The following is a 23873-nucleotide window of genomic DNA, read 5'->3' as shown; positions in this document are numbered from 1 at the left end:
ACCCAGCTCTGCCACTTAGTAACTGTGCCCTTATAGAAGTTCCTTAATCTCTCTGACCCTTTAGATATAATTTAATGTTATTTCCATGTCATGGTGGAAGGACCATAGAACAATAAAATAACTCAAGCAGAAAAAAAAACCCTTATATGTCAATGTCAAATGTCAGGAGAGTTAGAATGTAGGGAAAGTACACAGAATAAGTGCTCTTAAAGAGTAGTTACAGTTACCATAAGAAATAATTGCTATTTGACATTCTTATTTAAATATTTAAAAAGTCACTAAGGGTTCTATAAACAAAAAAACATGATACATAAGTGAATAACATTATAACAAACCCTTCTTCATATTTCTATTGAGTTGTTTTCTTCGTGGGGAGGGGAGCAACAATTGTGTCTCTAATTTGGGCCTTCTGAAGTTTTTGCTTATTCTCCAGAGAACCTTAGTACCCTGTAGGGAAATTACTGAGAATCCTCATGTGACTAAGGGACTTCACTGAATCTCGATCAACCCCTGTTGATGCTTTGCAGAAGGCAGGTTTTGGCTGTCTTCAGTAATTGCTACATATACACCTTCCCCACTTCCCTCCACTCTGTTTTCCACCACTTTCCAGCCCTCTTATCACCAGCCTTTGCAAGTTGCAATACAGATTTATGACTTTCCCAACACACCAACCAGGACACCCAAACTCTACTCAGGGACCTGATCTTTTCATCAAACCTTGTGTGATTTATTAGTATGGATGGGTTAAGATCTTTTAATCCTGATTCAGTGACTAAGTGACAATCATAGAACTCTATCTTACAGCATGAGCCATTCCCTAGACTAAGCCAATGACACTGCCTTTAAAAACTCGAGTTTATATATGGCAGAGGGAGGTGTTAGCCACTAGATTATAGAATGGTGTCAGTGGTATTATCTTGTGAGTCAGAGCCTTGGTGCTGGATATGATTTATTACATGAGAAATTTGGGGCATCTGGGTAGCTCAGTGGTTGAGCATCTGCCTTTTGCTCAGGTCGTGATCCTGGGGTTCTGGGATCGAGTCCTGCATCAGGCTCCCCGCAGGGAGCCTGCTTCTCCCTCTGCCTGTGTCTCTGCCTCTCTCTGTGTGTCTCTCATGAATGAATAACTAAAATCTTAAAAAAAAAAAAGAAAAATCTATCTCACTTAAAATAAAACAAGCAATGGGAGCCACATTCTTTTCAAATTCACCAGAAAATTTAAAACTTGCCTTTAGTGGGGGTGACCTCCGTGTTCTTAGGTATCATATCCTATCTCAGGGTGCAAACTTTTGAACTGTTTCAAAGCGTTAAAAACTCCTATGGACATACACACATCAGTCAGTCTGGTGGAGAGGTCTGGTAACTTGCATTACCATACAGAATAGCCTTAGACCCATCATTTAAAGCTCTATCCTTTGTTTCATTGTTTATTAAATGATCAATGGCAGCAATATAGCAGAGTAGGAGAGCTGTTATAGCTCTAGAAGTTGTTCACCTGACACTTTCCATGGGCCAGGTGTCTCCCTAATTTTGTGTGTGTTAAACACACACAACATAAAATTTACCATTTTCACTATTTGTAAGTACCCAATTCAGTGGCATTAAGTACACTTACACTGTTGTGCAACCATCACCCCACCATCCATCTGTTGGAATGTTTTCACCTTGTAAAGCTGAAACTCTAATGCCATTACACTAATTCTCCATTCCTCCCTCCCTCCAGTCCCTGGTAACCTTGTTTCTACTCTCTGTCTCTATGACTTTGATTACTCCAGGTACTTCGTATAAGAGGAATCATGCAATATTTGTCCTTTTGCATCTGGCTTATTTCACTTAGTAGAATGTCCTCGAGATTCATTGATGTTGTAGCATGTGCCGGAATTTCTTTCCTTTTTAATAAAAGACTGAATAATATTTAATTGTAAGTATATACAGTAGTCTCCACTTATCTGCAGAGGATATGTTCTAAAACCCGCCCCCCCGCAACGGATGTCACCTGAAACCACAGGTAGTAGTGAACCCTATATGTACAATATTTTTTCCTATGTCTACATACTTGTGGTAAAATTTGATTTATAAATAGGCACAGGGTGTTAATAATGACTGATAATAAAATAGAACAATTATATAGTATACTCTAATAAAAGTTATATGAATGTGGTCTCTATCATTCTCCCAAAATATTTTATAATGCTGAATGCACCCTTCTTGTGTTGTTGTGAGATGCAACATGCCCATAGGATGAGATGAAGTGAGGGGAATGAAGTAGGCATCATGATGTAGCGTTAGGCTGCTATTGACCTTCTGATGATGTCAGAAGGAAGAGCATTTGCTTCCAGACCTCAGTTGACCGCAGGTAACTGAACCCATGGAAAGCAAAACCATGGATAAAGGGGAGGACTACTGTACCTTATTTTTTATTCATCTGGCAGTGAGTGCTCTGTGTACTTTTAGATCGGCTATGCCCTATGTGATCCTCCCAGCAACCATAGGCTCTTCTTACTGCTCAATATTTGAAGTGTCTTCAAAAGTTTCAGGCATTTGTTCAAGGTTACATGCTAAAAAATGGAGTTGCTGATAGGCAAACCCATCCCTGCTGAACTACAAAGCCTGTGAGTTCCCTCCCTGCCCCAGCTTCCTGTAGGCACCAGCCACCTATCCATGGTGAGGATGACCACATTGTGCATCCAAAAGGACTTTGAAAGCCACGAATTGACAAATAGCTTAAGATCACATTATCTTTGTTAACACTGAATATTTTCAAAATAACACTGTTAACTTATGTGTTTTTGAATTGTTCAAAGATTTGCTCTACGACGTTGAATTTTTCACAGAAAAGAAAATAATATTTCCTACATGCTATTCTTAAGAGTCTCCTTATCTAGAGCCATAACCCAGACTAGGCATGCAGAAAATATTTGAACACTGCAGTAACAGGGAAAAGATTCCATTTGTAAAAGCCTCATTGTTCCCTGGTTTTTTGTCAGGCATGCCTTTCTGCCTTGTGGCCAGAAGGTGGAGACATAACATTTTAAATACTGTAGGTGCTGTTTACTATTCAGCATTTTTTAGCATGTCCTAATCGACTTCAAATAGAACGGGGTATATTTTATATTTTTTAGATTTTATTTATTTATTTATTCATGAGACACACAGATAGAGAGGCAGAAACAGGCAGAAGGAGAAGCAGGCTCCCCTCAGGGAGCCTGATGTGGGACTCAATCCCGGGTCTCCAGGATCACAACCTGAGCTGAAGGCAGATGCTCAACCACTGAGCCACCCAGATGCCCCAAATGAGGTCTATTATTAATATATCTCACATTACCTGCTATCTCAAATCTTCAGTCAAAAATATTTTATGAATTTTTACAGAGAAAAATTTGTAAGAGAGTGCAAGAGAGAGTAAAATATTGACGTGTTCCTGGTACATGGCAGACTCTCTCTACATAATGAAAGAATGAAGGAATGAATGAATGATTCATTTGAAAGCCTTTTATAGAAAAAGTGAGATTGGAGAAATGGTCCAGTACTTTCATGTGCAAACCGCAGTCCATCCTTTTTGGCCTTCCCTCTCTTGACATTGTGGAATGAAAATGTGGAGTCTAGTTGAAAACATTTATAATATATGTTTTAGAAATGCAACACCACGTAAGTCAATTGAATATGTGAACTGAGTTGCAGCCAGAATTGATTAAGTGGTATTTGAAGCCTGTAAAGGAGTTAAGAAACCTTTGGAAGGTGAATAATAATGTAAGAACAAACTCAATGATACTATTTCTGGTTTTATTATGTAACCTTTCTGTATCTACTAAATGCAGTTTTTAGTTATTGCATTCGTATTTGCTCCTAGAATTGTAGACAAAAGAAAGTTAATCTGTAGGGGATTGGATGAAAATGTTGAAAAATCAGTTTAGACTATGCCCTTTCTTTACATAGAATGCCTCATATTTATAAACTATGTTCCTAAAAACCCCAAGATAACTTCAGATAAATCAACATAAAGGAATCTATTCTATTAGCATAATTTAAAAGACATCTTAATGGCAAATGCTCTTGGTTTGGATTTTTGTGGTTTGATATAACCCTACAAAATCCACAGGTCTTGGAATGTCTCCGAGGTCCCAAGATTTTAGGTGATGGTTGGCCCTTTCTTCACTCCTCTTGACTTTCCTGATATACAGAAGCAATGTGCAGGAGTAAACATAATGCCAAGCATCCTTAGGAGGATGGCATTTCTCTTGGCCAAATTCCTTCCTGTTGAAAAAAAGAACAACAAGCCAGGTAGAAATGTCATTCCTTTGCCAAGCCCCTAACCAATCTATTTCATATTCCTTATTATCTAGATACTCAGAGTGGTTGAATAACTCAGTCAGGTGGAGCACCAAGATAGAGAGGCCAAGGAGATGAGTTCCTTCTCTGCATGGCTGGCAGCTTTGCTCTATTTGGCTGGCAGGAACTATATCCTAACCTTGGTCGCTGCACTAGGAATCCTTGTAGTAGCATTGAGCATCAATCTGTCACCATTACCAGAAATAAGAACAGTGCTGGAAATATTCAAATTATACATGCTTCCTTCCTACCAGAACCTTCGGTACGTGAAAGGCAGCACATCCAGCTCTGCTTTTACAATAGAGGAAGGCCAGGCTAAAATGCTAGCTAATTAGTCACCATCTTCCATAGCAGGACACAGAGAACCTGTGCTGCAGTCTGAGCAGCTCATCAGCTGGTGCCATCTGCGGCAGGTTGCCGTGAAGAGCCTGCAGACATCACAGCTGTTTAGCTCTGTATCGGATGGCTCAAAACATGTAAACAGGTATCCGGGCAAAATAATGTACAGCAGAGCAGTCTGAGCTGCCCGTAGGGAAGTAATAGGAACATTGTCAGTGAAAGCTATCTCTTCAAGGTATCTGACCGAGGCTGCCTAGGAAAAAAAAATGTTTGTGATTCTAGAAGGACTCCGATTAGAAAATCTGCAGAAGTTGTTTTATAAACAGCTTCTCTCCTGAGGGAATAATCATGGATTTTGTAAATACTAATCGCAACATACTGTTGACTTTAAAAAAATCAAAGCTACTTCTTTCCAGATGGGCAGTTTCAGGGTTGGCTAGTACCATTCCATTTTAATCTCCAATTTCTTATTTTATTATACTTCTTTGGGACACACTAAGGTCTTAATTTTTATATAGTCCTCAATCAATATTATTCTTTTTTTTTTTTTTTTTCCGCTCTCTCTGCCTTTAGAGGCGTACTTCTAAGGGCCTGCCCCTCTGTGAAATTAGGTAATTTTTATCTAGTACTGTTTATTTTTATCTAGTACTGTTAAATTACCCATCCATCAGGAATTCTCTGGAATGGCCTGAAGAGGTGCCTTGGGAACTTTGGCATCTCTGGAGGCAGTGGTTCAAAACCTGAGCTGCATTACCACTCACCTGGCTTCTAGTTAAAACCAGCGGGCTCCACCTTTAAGGGTTCTGTTTCAGTAGGTTTTCCAAGGGCCTGAGTATTTGTGTGTCTACCAGGTTCCCAGGAGTTGCTGATTTTGATGCTGTTGGTCCAGGGACCACACTTGGAGAACCTACAGCTGTAGGTCAAGGTGTGGGTTTCCAGGCGTGGTTGAACATAAAATCACCTAAATAACTTAGGACAAATACAAATTTCCTGACGCTGTCACAAAATAGGATATTAACATATACAAACTAAAATTATATAAAATTATCAATCTTGAAGTAGATTTCCCACATCTCACAGATACCTTTTAAAATCCTTATCCTTCAAGGGGCACCTTGGTGGCTCAGCCGGTTAAGTGTCTGACTCTTGATCTCAGCTCAGGCCTTGCTCTCAGGGTCATGAATTCAAACCCCATATTGGGCTCCACATTGGGCATGGAATCTAACTAAAAAAAAAAAAAAAAAAAAAAAAAAGTTATCCTTCAAGGTCTAGTGCTCTGTCCATGAAGCAGTTCTTGGCAGCAAGAATGCTTTTGTTCTTCTCAACAATCAAAGAATTGTATTTTTTCTGTTCATACTACTATTTAAATGTGGACTTTTTCAGATGAGGGTTTTGCCTGAGAATTCTTGGAATTCTTCATGGGGACTCAGATAAAGCCAACTGTTTAAAAAGTTTTAAATCATTGCTTTGTTTCCTGTGAAAAATCCAAGTTTCATTTCCTCTGAGATCTTTGTATTTGAGTGGTTGCTACCTGTATAAGGAAAGATGTCATTTAAAAAAATAACAGTGTAGACTGCTTCACTCTTGACTGCATTAGCCTTGAACCTGGTTTCATATAAATCTGGTTATGCTGCAGATGCTAAGAGGGAGGTCTCACTGTGCTGCATTTCTGCAATTTGGTTTTTATCCTCTTTGATGTCTCCTCCCTCATCCTCACCCCTGTGGGAGTCTATGGCTATTTTACCAAATAGTCCAACGATAAGAGTTGATGAGGAAAAGAGCCACTGAATGTTTTCTCACGTTGAGACACAGTACAGTCTCAGTTCCATGCTCTAGGACCTCAGACTCGGAAGTTTTAGGGTCAATATTAGAGATTTCTGTCACCTGTATCAGACAGTGAAGACCCATATCTGTCACCTGTATCCTAGGTCATAGGACCTAGTTTTTGGATATTTGTTACTGAATGCCCCGGCACCTAATTGTATACCTAGGTTCCAGATGAAGTACTGTGATTTTTATTTCAGAGAAATCATCAGCTACTCTTCTAGTTTTTTGAAACATAAAACAATGGGAAGATAGCATAAAGTGGAAGGGATTAAAGTGCTATTAAAAGTTCTCTGATAATTTGTAGCCAAGCCATTCAAGGAAGTAGCCTCGAAAACTGTAAAATATGTCTTTCAAAGTGTTCACAGACGCCTTATGTTAAAGCAAAGGGTTTACTAAAATCAGAGCTCTAAGACCTGTTTCTCTCTTGTGTCCTTTGTAAACATTAACAAAAAGAGTAGACAGAAACATTTGTTTCAAATTGCTGTAAACCTCAAACAGCTGTCCTTGGTCTCCTATCAAAATCCTTAATGCCTGTAAAGGCTGAGTGGTCAGTGTGGACTGGTCTAAAGGTTTATGGCTTTGATAGGCACATCTGCAGCCTAAGAGAAAAATGAGAACAGACCAAAAAATATCTGCTAGAGTGAGGGGCAGCCCGGGTGGCTCAGCAGTTTAGCGCAGCCTTCGGCCCAGGGCCTGATCCTGGAGACCTGGGATCGAGTCCCACATTGGGCTCCCTGCATGGAGTCTGCTTCTCCCTCTGCCTGTGTCTCTGCCTCTCCCTCTCTGTGTCTCTCATCAATAAATAAATAAAAAAAATATTTAAAAAAAAATATCTGCTAGAATGAAACGACATTTGGAGCAATGGCTTTATTTGAGAAAATTAAATAATATAACTATTTTTTTTTTACATTGAATGTACATGGAGACCTTCACATCCAAATTTGCTAAGCCTGTTATAAGATGGTAGTGTGGATCTTTGCAGATTAACTTTATTTGCCATCTTTCATCATAAAGTAGGTTGCATCCAACTATTGCTTAATTTTTTGCAATACATTCATGAGATCATAACTGGTTTTCTTTAGAAGAATTGCTCAGAATTTGGGGAAGTATTTTTTATCCTGGCATGTGGAAAAGGAAATGAGAACAGTGGTATAGTCTTACAGGGGTTATATGGGGTTTTTTTTTCTACAGCTTTCTAAGGGGAAGTTGATATGGCAATGTGGTGAGCAGTTCACCTAGTGTCATATAATTCAGATTTCCTAGACCCTGCCTTCCATTTAACTATCAAGCTGGCTTTTTTTTTTTTTCCATTTTTGCCACATTTAACATCTAACAATTTGTTTCAATTACACTTAGAAAGGAATTGTTAGGTTCAAAATCATTGTATTTGGTGTATGCCAAAGGACTACTTCTCTAAACTGTATTAAAAGTATTCTTATTTTGTGGATTCTATTAAATTTCTAGAACAATTTTTATTCCAACTCATACTTAAGAATTGGATATATAGCTAGTAAAGTATTCCAGACCTGGCTGGAGGGTAAATGTTGACAAGAGTAGGGTCCCAAGAATAGCCTTAATAAGCAGATCCCGAATAACATAAAAATATACTTAAGTACTTACTTTATAACAAATTATCTTTATATAGCATCTTAGATATACTTAGTGGTTATGATATTATAAAGATTAATATTTCAAGCATCATGGTCTGTGATCAAAAGAGTAATCACATCTCTCTTTCAAAACAACTCCTCTGAGCTTATACCACTCCCCCTCATGCCCCTCCCCAAAACACAAATGCCTCACTCCAGAGGCCCAGAACACTTGCTCTCTGTGCAGTAGTATACAATTATCTTCGGAGTTTTTTGTAAACTTTTTTGTGCATGCAAAATTTTTGCTACTGTTAATAACTCACTTTGTATGAAGATCTATTTGAAATAGTGTGGAATCAGATAAGGGTAGATAGGAATGAAAAATATATTCTAGATTCCACACTTTGATGGCACATCCCAGAATATAGCCAGCAGGCCTTAGAAAAGCTAAACATCCAAGGTCAGAACTACACAGCAGCTAGGGCTTGCAGATTTATTTTTTATCATCTCTCTCTCTCTCTTTCTCTCTCTCTCACACACACACACACCCCTAGACACACAACACACATGTAAGATATTTTCTTAGCACATAATAAGTGCTTGGTAACCACATGCTGGTTGGTAAGCTGAATCCAGCTCTTTTGAGTTTTGTACTCAAACTTCTGCTACTTGAGCTTTTCAGGTGCATTCATTCATTCCTACTATGTTAGTGGCAACATTACCTATTTTCCCAAATAACGAGCGCTGTTTTTAAGAGCTTTCTTATGTATGTATATATTTGTATGTGCCTCTGTACACATTCCCAGACATGCTGTGTGATTGCTGCTGCTGTCTGGACCCTACACAGGCAGCCGGCTCTGCCTTCTGCCCAGCTCACAAAGCCGTCTGCTGGAGCCTCTGCTCTGCCTTTTGGAAACCTCCAATTCCAGGGGCTAGATGGGAAATGTTTGTCTCCATCTCATTATACAGGTGAAGGCTCAAGCGTCTTGCCTTTCTGGGGCTCTCCTGGGAATAGAAGAAAGACATCTGATTTTACTGTTAGTATTTTCTTGCCCAATGAATTTCTATATTTACATTTACAGTTAAAGCAGCTTGCCATGTAACTGAAGATGTGCTAATGATTGTGGAGGATTTGGAAAGCTTCAGGGGAATGTCAGGACAGAAATGAACTTGACACCCGCTACTTCTGCTTGCACAGTTCACAAGTGACTTTGAAACTCATCTGATCACCCTGAGACTGGGGGCATCACAGGCCAGCCTCCTGCGTAACACAAATCGGAGTTAAGCAGGCACACCTTCCCCTGGGGAATGGTTTGGGGGATCTTTTGTGGTGCTTTTTTTCCCTCTGCACTTCTTAATACCTCTGATATTTAGAGCTCATAGGGAAAGGCACCTGAATTTCAACCCCTTTTCCAAAATTCAATGTGTAAGGACACCCTGGGGAACGCTGGCAATGGCCCAGTAGCAGGGATGGGCAGCGGATTCCCCAAAAATGAAGCAGAAAGAGAGAAGCCTGTGGGCTGCTTCCTGCCCAAGTGGGAAGAATGGAGGAGACAAGGTCATTCTAGAGTCATGAGGGTGTGATCTGAACCTGTGGGCAGTGTTGTGCTGTAAGAACGGCTCAGTGAAGGAACAGAAGGTGCCTAATTAAATACCAGGAAGCATGGCTGTGCTTTGGACTTCTGATTATACTGGGTGACAGTTCTCAGAATCTAGTGTGTAGAAGAACTCCTAGGAAACTTGCTAAAAAACAGAGTTCTGTGTCCTTTCCCAGAGGTTCTGTTATGGTGGCCTAGGATCTGGCTCAGAAAGGTGGATGTTTAACAATTATGAATGTTTCTCATCGGGTGGTCAGTGGAGGATATATTTCAAGAAGCACCATCGGCCCATAGAGAATAGGGTCTGAGACAAAAGGAAAACCTTCTTCTCTTACACATATTGGTCATTTTTTTTCCCTTGAAAACAGCCAGTACTGCCTTACTTCCCCCACTGCTATGAGATAGTGGCCATGGGAGCTCTGGGCCAGGTCCCCCCTACTTGCAGTGGAACGTGGAAGAAACCCTGGGGTTTCCGGGCCACAGGAGGAGATGGCTGATGTGAGGGCATCGGTAAGAGAAAGAAGCAATGAAAAGCATCAACTGTCAGGAACTAATGAGAGAGACTGACTCCTAGGCAGGGCCAGGCTGCCTTCACCTCTAAGAATAACCAGTCATGTCTCCCCAGTGTTAGCATTCTGGCCTAAGACAAATGGTAGTTGAGGGTAAGAGACGGTGGGGAATGAGCTTTCCAGAAAGCCTGGACACAGTGGGCTTTAGCAAATGCCAACGACAGTGGAAGACCATGCCAGGTTGAGAAATCAGTGAAAACCAGGCTGCCCTCCTAGTGGAGGTGATCATATGAATGGGTAAGGAAGCGGGGAAATTTCGGTTTTAGGCAGAATACAGAAGCATGGGGAACCAAAGACTAGAAGTAGAAACCAGAGGTGAAATTCAGAGCCTGGAGGAAATTTCCAGATGAAAGATATTTGTTTTTGGCTAGGAGATAATGGGTGGTATATAGGATTGCTGAGTTGTCTCAGGTGTTCCACAAACGAGAAAGTTCACTTTGCACTGAGCCTTGTGTCATGGTTTGAATTGTGCCCCTCCCCCAAAGATAAGTCCATTTGGAAACTGTGAATGGGTCTTTATTTGGGAAAAGGGCTTTGCAAATATAATTAAGTTAAAAATCTCAAGATAAGATCATCCCGGACTAGCCTGGGCTGCAAGTCCAATGACAAGTGTCCTGAGAAGAGGAGAGGAAAGGAGAGGGGGAGAAACACAGACAGAAGGTGATGTGAACATGGTGGCAGGGATTGGAGCAATGAGTCTACAAGCCAACACACACCAAGGGATGGCCAGCAGCCACAGGAGCTAGGATAGAGGTTCAGAAGGGGACTGTCCCCTGGAGCCTCCAGAAGGAACCAGCCCTACCAACACCTTGATGTCAAACCTCTAGCTTCCAGAACTGTGAGAGAATGCATTTATGTTGTTTTAAGTCACTGAATTTGTGCTAATTTGCAACTCTAGGAAATGAGTACACCTTTCCTGCTGATCTCCATGTTATAGATTTGGGTAGCCTGGCACTCTGCTTTGAAAATGCAAATATCTCAGGGAGCTAGGTCTATTAGTCATTTGAAGCAAGTTTTGTTAATTAAACATTTTTCCTCCTAATGACCTAAGAAAGAAAAATAGTTGTGAGTTATTATTGAGAATGGGAGGAGAAAACTCAGGTTCTTGGAATCAAGTGCTTCTACATCTGTTTTCTTACTAGCTATTTGACCCTGGGAGAGCCACTTAACCTCTCTGAAACTTAGTTTTGATATCTACAAAATGAGAATTTTTAATGCTTATTTATCAAGCTGCTGTGATATTAGGAGTTAGTAAGACAGGTAGTGTGAAGCTGTTTGTAAACTGGGCAGTTATATGAATGTATGAGAGCTCTTGTTTTGCAGCAGGGGATACTTTTAACAGGAAGAGTTACTAGATTTGGGAAAGAGGTAGGGTTAGAATGAAGCAGAAGATAAGGACAGCTCCAAAACCTGTACCATAAAGTGTTTCCTGGTCTTGTGAATAAGGAAGGAAAAACTTGGATTTTAAAAATATACCCCAGACTGAATAGGTATCATGATGACACTAAATTCATATCTTTCAATAGTAACTCCGAACATGAATGGGCTTAATGACCCCATCAAAAGGTGCAGAGTTTCAGACTGGATAAAAAAGCAAGACCTATCTATCTGCTGTCTACAAGAGACTCATTTTAGACAGAAGGACACTTACAGCCTGAAAATAAAGGGTTGGAGAACCATTTACCATTCAAATGGTCCTCAAAAGAAAGCAGGGGTAGCCATCCTTATATCAGATAAATTAAAGTTTATCCCAAAGATTGTAGTAAGAGATGAAGAGGGACACTATATCATACTTAAAGGATCTATCCAACAAGAGGACCTGGCAATCATCAATATTTATGCCCCGAATGTGGGAGCTGCCAAGTATATCAATCAATAACCAAAGTTAAGACATACTTAGATAATAATACACTTATACTTGGTGACTTGAACACAGTGCTTTCTACAATCGACAGATCTTCTAAGCAAACAACATCTCCAAAGAAACAAGAACTTTAAATGATACACTGGACCAGATGGATTTCACAGATATTTACAGAACTTTACATCCAAACGCAACTGAATACACATTCTTCTCAAGTGCACATGGAACTTTCTCCAGAATAGACCACATACGGGGTCACAAATCAGGTCTTAACGAATACCAAAAGATTGGGATCGTCCCCTGTATATTTTCAGACCATAATGCTTTGAAATTAGAACTAAATCACAGGAAGAAGTTTGGAAGGATTTTGAACACGTGGAGGTTAAGGACCATCCTGCTAAAAGATGAAAGGGTCAACCAGGAAATTAGGGAAGAATTAAAAAGATTCATGGAAACTAATGAGAATGAAGATACAACCGTTCAAAATCTTTGGGATACAGTAAAATATACCCCAGGACACATCAATTCTTCCTGGCCCAAGAACATTTTATATTATACGGGCTTTGGTCAACTGATCTGAGATCCTAACATGGTTTTTAATATAATTTTTATGAAGAAGCATGTATTTGAGGTTCCAAATAATACAGCAGCCAATTTTTGGAACTGGATCTACTCTGTTAGTGACATGATGTTAGGAGGGTCAGTGCACAAGATCAAGTGACATCTTAGCACCCTGAGTTTATTAATGTAGCTTCTTAAGGTGCTGTGTGGGGGTGCCTGGGTGACTCAGTGGTTGAGTGTCTGCCTTTGGCTCAGGGTGTGATCCCGGGATCCTGGGATCTAGTCCCGCATCAGGCTCCCCTCAGGGAATCTGCGTGTCCTTCTGCCTGTCTCTGCCTCTCTCTGTGTGTCCCTCATGAATAATAAATAAAATCTTAAAAAAAAATAAAGGTGCTGTGTGCATGAATGGGGAGCACATTTGGTTCTAGAATAGTGCCTATCAAACCTGAATAGTGTGCAGATACTTCAAAAAGGAAAAAAGATTTTTCTAGATTTGAATGTATTATTTTTCACAATATGCTACTTAAGTGAATACAACACAAAACTCAATAGACACCGGATCTCATCAAAGGCCCTGCTGGCTCTCTAGAAGCTACTCTTGTGTGGGTGTCTTCAAGCATAGAAGTGGTAATAATTGCTAATGATTGGGGAAATGGAACTACCCCAAGTTATGTTGCCTTTACTGACACCGAATGATTAATCAGCAATGCTGCAAAGAATCAAGTTTCAGTGAACCCCACCAACACAGTTTTTGATGAAATGCCTGATTGGACAAAGATTCAACTATGCTGTTGTCAAGTTTGATATGAAGCATCGGCCCTTCCTGGTGGCAAATGAGGCTGGTAGGCCCTAGTTCTAAGTAGAATACAAGGGAGAAACAGTTTTATCCAGAGGAGGTGCCCTCTATGGTTTTGACAATGATGAAGGAAATCGCAGAAGTATACCGTGGGAAGACTGTTACCAATGCAGTTGTCACACTACCCACTTGCTTTAACAACTCTCAGCATCAGGTCACCAAATATGCTAGAGTTATTGCTTGTCTCAGTATACCTAGCATCATCAATGAGCCAAACTGCTACTGCTGTTTGCTTATGGCATAGACAAAAAGGTTGGAGCTGAAAGAAATGTGCTAATCTTTGACTTAGGAGGTGGCACTTTTGATGTCTCAGTCCCCACTATTGAAAATGGGATCTTTGAGGTCAAATCTACAGCTGGAGACACTCACTTAGGTGGAGAAGACTTTGACAACCAAATAGTCAACCGTTTTATTGCAGAGTTCAAACGCAAATGTAAGAAGGACATCCATGAGAACAAGAGGACAGTCCGTCACCTCCAGACTGCTTGCAAACGTGCTAAGCATACACTTTCTTCCAGCACCCAGGCCAGTAGTAAGACTGATTCTTTGTATGAAGGAATTTTTTTTTTTGTATGAAGGAATTGACTTCCATACCTCTATGACTTGTCCCCAACTTGAAGAATTAAATGCTGACCTATTCCATGGCACTCTGGACCCTATAGAGAAAGCCCTTTGGGATGCCAAGCTAGACAAGCCTCAGATCGATGATATTGTCCTTGCAGGTGGTTCTACCCATACCCCAAGATTCAGAAACTTCTGCCAGACTTCTTCAATGGAAAGGAACTGCATTAGAGCATAAGCCCTGATGAGGCTGTTGCTTATGGCACAGCTGTCAAGATAGCTATCCTTTCTGGAGACAAATCTGAAAATGTTCAGGATTCACTGCTATTGGATGTCACTCCTCTTTCTCTTGGCTTTGAAACTGCTGGAGGAGTCATGATGGTCCTCATCAAGTGCGATACTACCATTCCTACCAAACAGATGCAGACCATCACTACCTATTCTGACAACCAGCCTGGTGTGCTCATTCAGGATTATGATGGTGAGGGTGCCATAACCAAGGATGACAACCTCCAAGAATTTGCTTGAATCTTACACAGACAACATGAAAGCCACCGTTGAAGATAAAAGCTTCAGGGCACATGAGGACAAACAGAAGATTCTTGATAAATCACGTCAGCAACGGCCTTGATAAGAACCAGACTGCAGGGAAGGAAGAATTTGAACATCAGCAGAAAGAACTGGAGAAAGTGTGCAACCCCATCATTCCCAAGTTGTACCGGAGGACAAGAAGCATGCCAGGGGGAATGCCCGGGGACATCCTGATGGTGGAGCCCCTCCATCTGGTGGTACCTCCTCCAAGCTCACCAATGAAGAGGTTGGTTAAGCCAACCTGAGAATAGGTCGAGCTTTTTTCCACACAAAACATTTGAAGGACCCAATTTTTTAGTGAATTCCACGGCAATTTTAAAGTCAAGCTGCTATAGTAAATTAACAGGGCACTCTTGATACTTGAATATGAAATATGTGTGCAGGGAAAGGAAATAAACATTTCATTTTATAAGTTACTGTATTATAAGTGGAAAGTGCCATGTCTTAAGTAAAACTGTATTTAAAATTGGCACCAAAAAACAAAACAAACAAAACAAATAGGCACAGAATCCCTATTGCTTTCACATAGACCAAAACATTAAATACAATAAAAACTAAAAACAATGTCTGTAAAACACTGGTTAATTTAGTGTGACTGATGATACTCTTTGCTACAGTTTAATCACTGATGGCATTGTGAATTGGGCACTGAATGCTGACACACATTCTTTTTTGAGTTTGGCATGTCTGGTATTCTCCAGGACTTTCTCTATTGGAAATTCTGCAAACCCTAATCTGTGCAGTGGGCTGTGGCCTTTACCAGTTACAAATACATCACCTGTATATTTGACTTGGTTTCTTTTCTCATTAATCAGTGAGAATTAGAGTAGTAGTACTTGTCCACCTTGCAGACATAAAAATAAATGCAAATATGGGTACTGGTCATCTTTGATATACCATGACCATCCAGATAATCCAGAATATGTCTATATTATTATGTTAAGGTTGTCATCTTAATTAAAACAGCAAATTAAATAAACATTCTCCTAAGTGGTAGTCATGGACCACTTTGAATAAATTTGTGGAACTCCAGCCACTCACCACAGTTTAGAAACACTAGTCTATCTATACAGAGCTAGATTTAATATATGCATTATTTTTTAAATTTTATATTTATTACAAAAGTAATAAATATTCACTGTTGACATTTTAGAAAATGGAAATAATTCAAAAAAATAACCATTGTAATCCATCACACAGAGAAAAACCACTATTAACATTTAAATATCTTTTGTTCCCTATGCAAATACATGTGCATACATATTGTTCTATACCCTATTTAAGAACTTTTTTCACTTAGCAAAACACTGAGGACAGCCTTCCAGATTACTAAGTATTCTTCTACAATAACATTTTGATTGGCTTCAATTTGTCAATTCTGGGTGTCTGTCAAAATGTTCTTAATTGAATATTTAGATTGTTTCCAATTTTCTGCCATCATAAACTATGCTGTGATAAATGTGCTTATTCCTAAGTTTTGTAGTACATAAATAATGAGCCTGTTTACTTGTAGGATATTTTCCTAGTATTAGAAACTCTATATAAAAGAGAATGCAAAATTTAAAAGATTTGTGCACATACTAATTTTATGAACAAAGAAGTTATGTAAATAAAGATGTGGCATTAATAACTCATTGCTGGTTGAGGATGCATGGCTTAGGTGATCATCAAAAGCTACTTGTTTGGGGACAGAAGAGTGACTTAAAATGGAAACTTTCTAATATCATAGGACATAAATTTATTTACAGATAAAAGGTCTATTATTATTGTCTTTAATGAATGAAAACATGATTTTTTTCCTTACCTTTTTTAAAAAAAAATAATTGTGGACTCGTAAGTTACAAAAATAGTACTGAGAGATCCCATGTACCCTTTCTCCAGCTTTCCCCAAAGATAACATTGTACTTAACCAACGTGCTTTATCAAAACCAAGAAATTGACATTGGGATTATACTATTAACTAGTCTACAGAATTCACTCAGCTCTCGGCAATTTTACATATATTCACTCTGTGTGTGTGTGTGTAGTTCTATGAAAGGTTCTCACATGTGGAGATTTGTATACCCACCATGAGCTCTATAGAGTACTGTTCCATCACTGCATGAGAACTCCTCTGGATGATCCTTTCTGGCCTGACCCCAAAACCCTGGGAGCCACTGATCTGTTTCCCATCTCTATAATTTTGTCAGTTTTAGAATATTACATAAATGAAGTCGTACTAGGGCATTTGTGGTTAAATGCAGTTAACTTCAACAAGCCTAGCAAGTATACCCTAGGTTACTGTTGACCATTTGACCATAAAGGTTGCTGTAACTGAGATCAGAAAGGGGAGCTATCTCTTGGAAATCATTAAAACAAACAAAAAATCCCTAAAAGATAGAAAGGTATCCTATTCCCTTTAGTATCTCTAGCATCGTGGATGATATTCATTACATGTAACAGCCCATATAGAACAATGACTGACCAATCAGAATAGATACCAGCTGTAAATTATCAACTGGGCCATGCCAGTGGACACCCAGCATCTCAGCCCTGCCTGACACCTAGTCCACAGTGCCAAGCCGACGGTGGGTGTGTCTTAGTCAGCTCTGGCTGCTATAACAAAATAGCACAGACTGGATGGCTTAAACAACAAAGTATTTCGGAAAGTTCTAGAGGCTGGGAAGCCCAAGACCAAGATGCTGGTACATCCAGAGTCTGGTGAGGACCCCCTTCTTGGTTTGCAGATGGCCAAACTCTTGCTGTGTCCTCACATGGTAGAGAGCAGAGAGATGGAGTAAGGTCTCGTGTCTCTCCTTAAAAGGACACTAATCCCATTCATGAGGGCTCCACCCTCTTGACCTAATTACTTCCCAAAGACCCCACCTCCTCATACTATCCCATTGAGGGTATGCTTTCAAAACATGAATTTTGGGGGGACACAGGTATTGACTCCATGTCAAGGTGCCAGATAAATGTCTTTTGAATGAGTGAGGCATTATTGACTTACCTTTATGGTTCTTCTGGCCCACATCCCTGAGTTGGTAGCCCTTTTGTGTGGTGTCCTCACAGCTAAATAAGAGTAAGCTGTGCATTGTTTATAATTCTGAACACCATTTTGACAAACCCTGCACCAGTAACCCTCAGTGTTACTCTCTGGAATAAAAAAATTCAATCTGTGCTTAGTTCTCCTGCTTCCATAGACCTTAAATTTAATCTTCTCTTGTTAATAAAAGTGATTCTAAAACTATGGCCAAGATCCAGGAAGAAAGACAGGGAAAGAATGTGGAATTCAATCAGGGAACAAAGACATTAGGTGAATCTAATTGAGAGGGAAAAGAAACTGGCCACAACTTGGTTAAAGGTGCAGAATGTCTTCTACCGAAATTAGGTGATAAAACATTGAGATAAGCTTATGATGAAAAATGGTCTAAGGTATAACTAGAAATATATTCTAGGAAATGTATGATATGCCAAGCTCTGAAACTAACCCCAGCCAGAAGCACTGGGCATAGGATCCCTTGCTGACATAGTACACAGACCAAAACAATTAGAAAGGAACCAGCTTGTTCATCTGGAATCTGGGCAGAATCAGCTTTGAAGCACAGTTCTCAGATCCCATGTCTTGCTACTAAGTTTGACGATAAATAAGTGTCCTGAATCTTTGACCTAAGGAACATGGCACCCCCTGTAGGGTGTTTCTTCCTAAATTTGAAAAAATAACTTTACAACCCACAGAAGATGCTGAAGGAAACAGAGCCAACCTCCGTAGCCTTAATGCTTCTGTGCTAAGTTTAGGAATGCATCTTGTCATCAATTTGATTTGTAGTTATGTGTTATTAAAGGTGTTTGAAATAGTCTGGCATATGAGTATTGAAGAATTAGCCTTGATATTTTGATTTGAAATGTGTAATTAAGGTTAGATGTATTATTTTATTTTGAGAGGAGTAATAGAATCTGATTCCATATGTAAATAGGGTGGGGTTTTTTAATGTATTTAAGAGATCAGCCTTTAACACAGCTGATCCTTCCTTGTTGCAACATTTTTTCCGTCTGGTTCTTGGAATTGTACCTTACCTGCGGCCTATGCTTGCTCCTTCACTGACTTTTCTTCCTTTCCTCAGCCTCAAGTTTAAGTGCTCAGGACTCAGGCTTGGATCTACCTTTCCTCTTTCCCTAGCACTCTCCCTTCTCACAGTTTAAATACCATGGATGCACTGATGACCCCTGAATACATGTATCTGACCTGGATTTCTGTTCTGAGATCCCAGCGTGGATCTTAATCTGCTCCTTGGCATCCCTACCTACATCAAGGCCTCTCAAGCTTTACATATCTAAAGCCAATTTCATGACGCATCCCACCAGCACATCATGACCCCCTGGCAACTTCTCTCAAGTGTTCCCCATCTCAGGAAATAGCAACTCTTCCTTCTAGTTATTCAGGCCAAAATTCTTACAGTCGCCCATGATTCTTCCCTTTTTCTTGTAAGGCACAACCAGTTTATCCAGGAATTCACTTACTGTTTTTTTTCTTTTAAGATTTATTTATTCATTTTGGGGGGGAGGGGAGACAGAGAGAGTGCATAGGGGGAGGGGCAGAGAGAGAGGGAGAAAGAGAATCTTAAGCAGACTGTACTGAGCATGGAGCCTGATGTGGGGGTCGATCTCACAGCCCTGAGATCATGACCTGAGCCAAAATCAAGAGTTGGATGCCTGAGCCACCCAGGCGCCCCCATTTACTGCTCCTTCAAAATAAAGGATTCCTACCATTTTCACCGTCTTCACTGCTTCTGCCTTGGTGGATCCACGCCACCATCACCTCTTCCCTGAATCACTGCAATTGCCTATTAAATAGTCTTTCTTTTCGCTCTGATCCCCACACGGGAATGGGAAAGATGCTGTTTACAAGGTAAAGCAGATCCTCTGTCTCCTTTGCTCACAACACTCCATTGGCTCCCATTTAACTGAGGCTAAAAGCAAAAAGTCTTACAGTATCCCACAAGGTCCCATGTGACTTACTTTTTATATAAAAAATTTAAAAGGAAAAGAAAAATAGAGGGCATGAATAAAGAGCATAGCAGTATCTCAGGCAGGGAGAAACTTCCACTTTTCTGTGAAGATCTTGAAGAATCAGTTATATGTAACCATGTCTATAATGAGAAATCTCCAACTTGAATCTGTGTCCTAACTTTTGGACCAGTTTTTTTTTATCCATTGGACTGTGTTCAAGAATTATACCACACCATGCTTTTATTCTCCTAGCATGCCCAGCCACATTTTGAAATAATAAGTCATAAATGTGGAACTGGCATTAGGCACTAATGAAAAGTAATGCAGGCCTTATTCAGCACATTTTAATTTACGCAAATGCCAAATCATAGACACTCCACTGACGTCTCTCGGTTAAGACCTGTGTATGAAGACCTTATTTTGGCACCTTTTTGTCTAGATTTACTGCTGCTGACGAATAGAGTTCTTGAATTCTAGGGTGCTCAGCACCTGTCAAGGACTTAAATCTGATCACTGTTAATAACAACGCAGTATCACTTCCTTACCAAACAAGAGAAGCATTAGCTATTGTTAGAACAGTGCATCCTTTTGAATAGACACTGCAGGGCACTGTCACAAAGCATGAGCCATGGAAAGTTCACTGGTGGCTCAGCTTTCAAACATGTAAGTCATCTTGCATATTACTTAGCATTCAGACTTGAAGTCACAGGCCTAAGAACCTACACATTTCCACAGCATTCAGACATGTTCCATTGCCTGCCAAAGAAATGGAGCAAGATTTGTTGATTTACTCTGAAAGTTTGCTAACAGATTGGCCATTCTGGGGGTGGCAGCAGGCAGGGTGGGGAAGAGGTGAGGGGAAGCTGTACCACTGGGAGACTGGGGAGAAAACAGGCAGGTGAAAGAGAGAATATGGAGAGAATGTGGGAAGCTCCACCAATCACCACAGACTAGACAAAGACAAACTAAAATAAAGCAGAAAAAGAAAAAATGTGAAAGAGGATCCAAGAGGCAAGAAAAAAAGTAATAAGGGGCCAGGCATTCTATGGAGAAGCCAGTAAGTGCCAGAGAAGGTAGGTAACAGAAGGCAGAGGCAGGAGCTTAGGGAAATGAATAATGTGGAGGAGGAAGAGAAAACCATCCCTTTAGGAACCAGCCATGATGCTTGTCTACTTCTCTGGCAATGGGGGCAAGGTTCAAGTATTACCTGCCAAATAAAGCAATCTACTTCTTTAATTTTTTTTTTTTTTTTTTTTAGGAGAGAGTGTGCAGGCAAAAGTGTGGGTGAGAGGTGGGAGGAGGGGGGCAGAGTGAGAGAGAGAATCCTAAGCAGAATCCATGCCCAGAGTGGAGCCAGCCCTGGGGCTCAATCTCATGATCCTGAGATCATAACCTGAGTCGAAACCCGAGTCAGATGCTCAACCAACCAGGCGCCCTAAGACAATATATTTCTTCATGCAAAATTGGAGTATTTAGAAAATACTGTGTACTGACCCCATTATCTGTAAGAAATGCCCCTAAGCTCACCATTTCCCTTGGGTTAGAAGACCTGAGAAAAAGGAGCAGTCACTGCATTTTTATTAAATGATTACTACATTCCACTCACTTTCCTGGGTGTTTTGTTTGCATTATTTCAATGAATATTTATTTATTTATTTATTTATTTATTTATTTATTTATTTAGTGGGGGAGGGGAAGAGAGAGAAAGCATAAGCAGGCTGAGGAAGAAGCAGGCTCCCCACTGAGCAGGGAACCTGACCTGGGGCTCAATCCCAGAACCCTGGGAGCATGACCTGAGCTGAAGGCAGACACCTAACCAACTGAGCCACCCAAGCGCCCCTCAGTAAATCCTTATGGCATCACAAGTCAGTAATGTTATTATCCCCATTGTCAGAGGAGTCGAAACTGAAATTTAAGTAATTTTCCTGTAGCTAGTTTGAGCTGTGGCTTTAAATTCACAGACACCAGCTCCAAAACCCCACACTTAAACAAATGTACTAAATTTTGGTAGTGCGTACTCCTTGGACAACTATTAGGAAGAATCTCAAGGTCATATGATTCTGTTTTCAAATTTTAGGCTCTGGACTATTTTAGTCTTACAATGAGATTTTTGATGGTCTTTTGCAAAATTAGAAAAGTAAGCCCGATGTTATGAAACTTTAATATAACCAAATTTATTTAGAGAGCTTTTTATTCTGATATTGTTTCATTCTTTTTTTGTAAGCCCTTAAAAATGACCTTTCTTTAATGAGAAGGTGTTAATAATAGTAGGGTTTCTATTAATGTACTTAGAAATATAAAAAACTTGGTGATCTTCTATTGCACCTGCTGTGTTTTCAATTGTACTGGTCTAGGAAATCCAAAGCTTTTGGGACCATTGATCCATTTTGAACTCATCCTCAGTACTTCCCCACAACAGCCTTAAAAGATGGCAATGCAGATTTTGTTTTTCACGTTTCCAACGGTAGAGTTCCCTACTTTTTTGACAGAGTCCATCCTCTGTTGGAAGAAGTTTCTTCCTTTTATTGAATTACAGTCTATGTTTATTTCCTTAATGGAACAACAAAGAATCAAAGAATAAGCATATCCTACTGGATTCAAAGGCAAATCTGTGAAGCACACATCACATACACTTTCATCCTTCTAGAAATTATTCTCTGTTTATTGGCTGTCTGACCCGTCAAGCATTAAATGTTACCTTCATGAAGGCAGAGGCCTTTCCCCAGTATCTAGGACAGTGCTTGGCACGGAAGTGATGAGTAGTCAATATTTGTAAAATGAGGACTTTGTAAATACAGACATTTAATAATACTTGCTCAGTTTAAGAATATAATTTAGTTCATTGTCTACTTGATGGCACTTCAAATTTTAAATAGCTGAAGTCAGCTTTCATGCCCCCAGTAAGTCTTTTTTCCAGACTAAGAATGGTCAGTCCCCTGAGTTGTCTCCCGGGGACACAGTTTTCAGACTCTTACTGGTGCTTTGCCTTTGCACCACCCCAGAGCCTAAGCAGAGCTCCTTTTAGGAGTGTCTCCCTAACTCTGAAGACAGGGCACCATGAGGCTTGGCCATGGCCAGCTCCAGGGGCTCTGTTTCTGCTCTGACCTTCATAACATGGCTGAAGCCCACATTTTTTAGATCACATCATATGATTATCTATTCAGCTACTATTTGAGATATCTCCTAAATCCTCATTGCATTTATTTCTGTGAGGTAAAATGTCCACCATTTGGCAAAGCTTAACATTTATCCCCTTTATATTTCATCTGGATTTTTGACCTACAATTTAAGCCTATTGAAAACTTTTGAATCTTGATTCTTTTTTGTTCATTCATGTACTCAATCAGTGATTCCTGAGAATCTACTATACATTAGCACCCATCTTCAAAGCCTGCCTCGTCTCTGCCTCTGTGTTACCAGTGAGCATAGTAAGCACACTCTGTATTGTCATCTCACTGACCTGCTACAGTCCTCTGAGTTGACATCTTCCAGCAATCAATACTCTTGTGATTGGTAGTTTAATGGGCTATGAATCCTCCAGCTTTTACAGTCATCTAGCCCAACTCTGTGGTTTTGTTAGCTCTTGCTCTCAAGATTTGAAATGTGGCCCTAAGAACAGAGCAGATTGCCCTCTGAAGAAGGAAAGAGATGGCACTCATGTGGCCATTCCTAGGTTTGTTGGATTTTTAATGATAACAGATCAATAACTAAACATAAATGCATTATGTAAAAAGCTTCAAAAGAGAATAGGAAAATTTCAAATGTCACATTCCACAGAGAACCTACCTATAGTTATGTTTTATGTAAAGCAAAGTAAAAAGGTTGGATTTTCTATTTAGAGAGCCTTGGCCCTAGGGTTTGAATCAGTGTTCTAGAAGGACCACAAGTACAGTGGAAACATTGTCCTGTTCATACAGTATATTTGGTGCTCCCTTTGTCTGTGATTTATAGAATAGTAACAGTTTTGAACAAAGTTGTCAGGTGGGACTTGGAACAGTTTCACAATGTTACAGTCAGTGACACAGAATTTGTGTTTTTTCTCTCCACCCTGAGTTTTTTTTCAAGATTCTTCCACTTGAATAAGATCATTCTTGACATCAACTGCCTTGAAAACCCCTTCTGGTTTTCCCGTGTCTCACTTTCAATGGTTTTGCTGGTAACATCTAGCAAACACTTAACATTTAAATATTTTAACCAGAA

At 39.9% G+C, this 23873-nt stretch overlaps 1 protein-coding gene, 1 long non-coding RNA gene and 1 pseudogene across 3 annotated transcripts in view; 2 read left to right on the top strand and 1 right to left on the bottom strand.

The window, feature by feature from the left end:
- The window catches only part of RCAN2 (regulator of calcineurin 2), a 260250-nt gene that overhangs the window by 79159 nt on the left and 157218 nt on the right, over window positions 1-23873 (top strand). The gene's annotated exons all lie outside the window — the stretch shown is intronic.
- Window positions 3272-5889, bottom strand: LOC119874173. Its single transcript, XR_005367797.1, has 3 exons — window positions 5753-5889; window positions 5430-5637; window positions 3272-4254 (listed from the first exon to the last, which is right to left on the bottom strand). It is a non-coding gene; the product is annotated as an uncharacterized LOC119874173 (long non-coding RNA).
- LOC609874 lies at window positions 13467-15031 on the top strand (annotated as a pseudogene).

Source organism: Canis lupus, chromosome 12 (genome assembly GCF_011100685.1).
Source record: "Canis lupus familiaris isolate Mischka breed German Shepherd chromosome 12, alternate assembly UU_Cfam_GSD_1.0, whole genome shotgun sequence".
Classification (NCBI taxonomy): Eukaryota; Metazoa; Chordata; class Mammalia; order Carnivora; family Canidae; genus Canis; species Canis lupus.
This window is presented reverse-complemented; position numbering and strand designations above follow the sequence as displayed.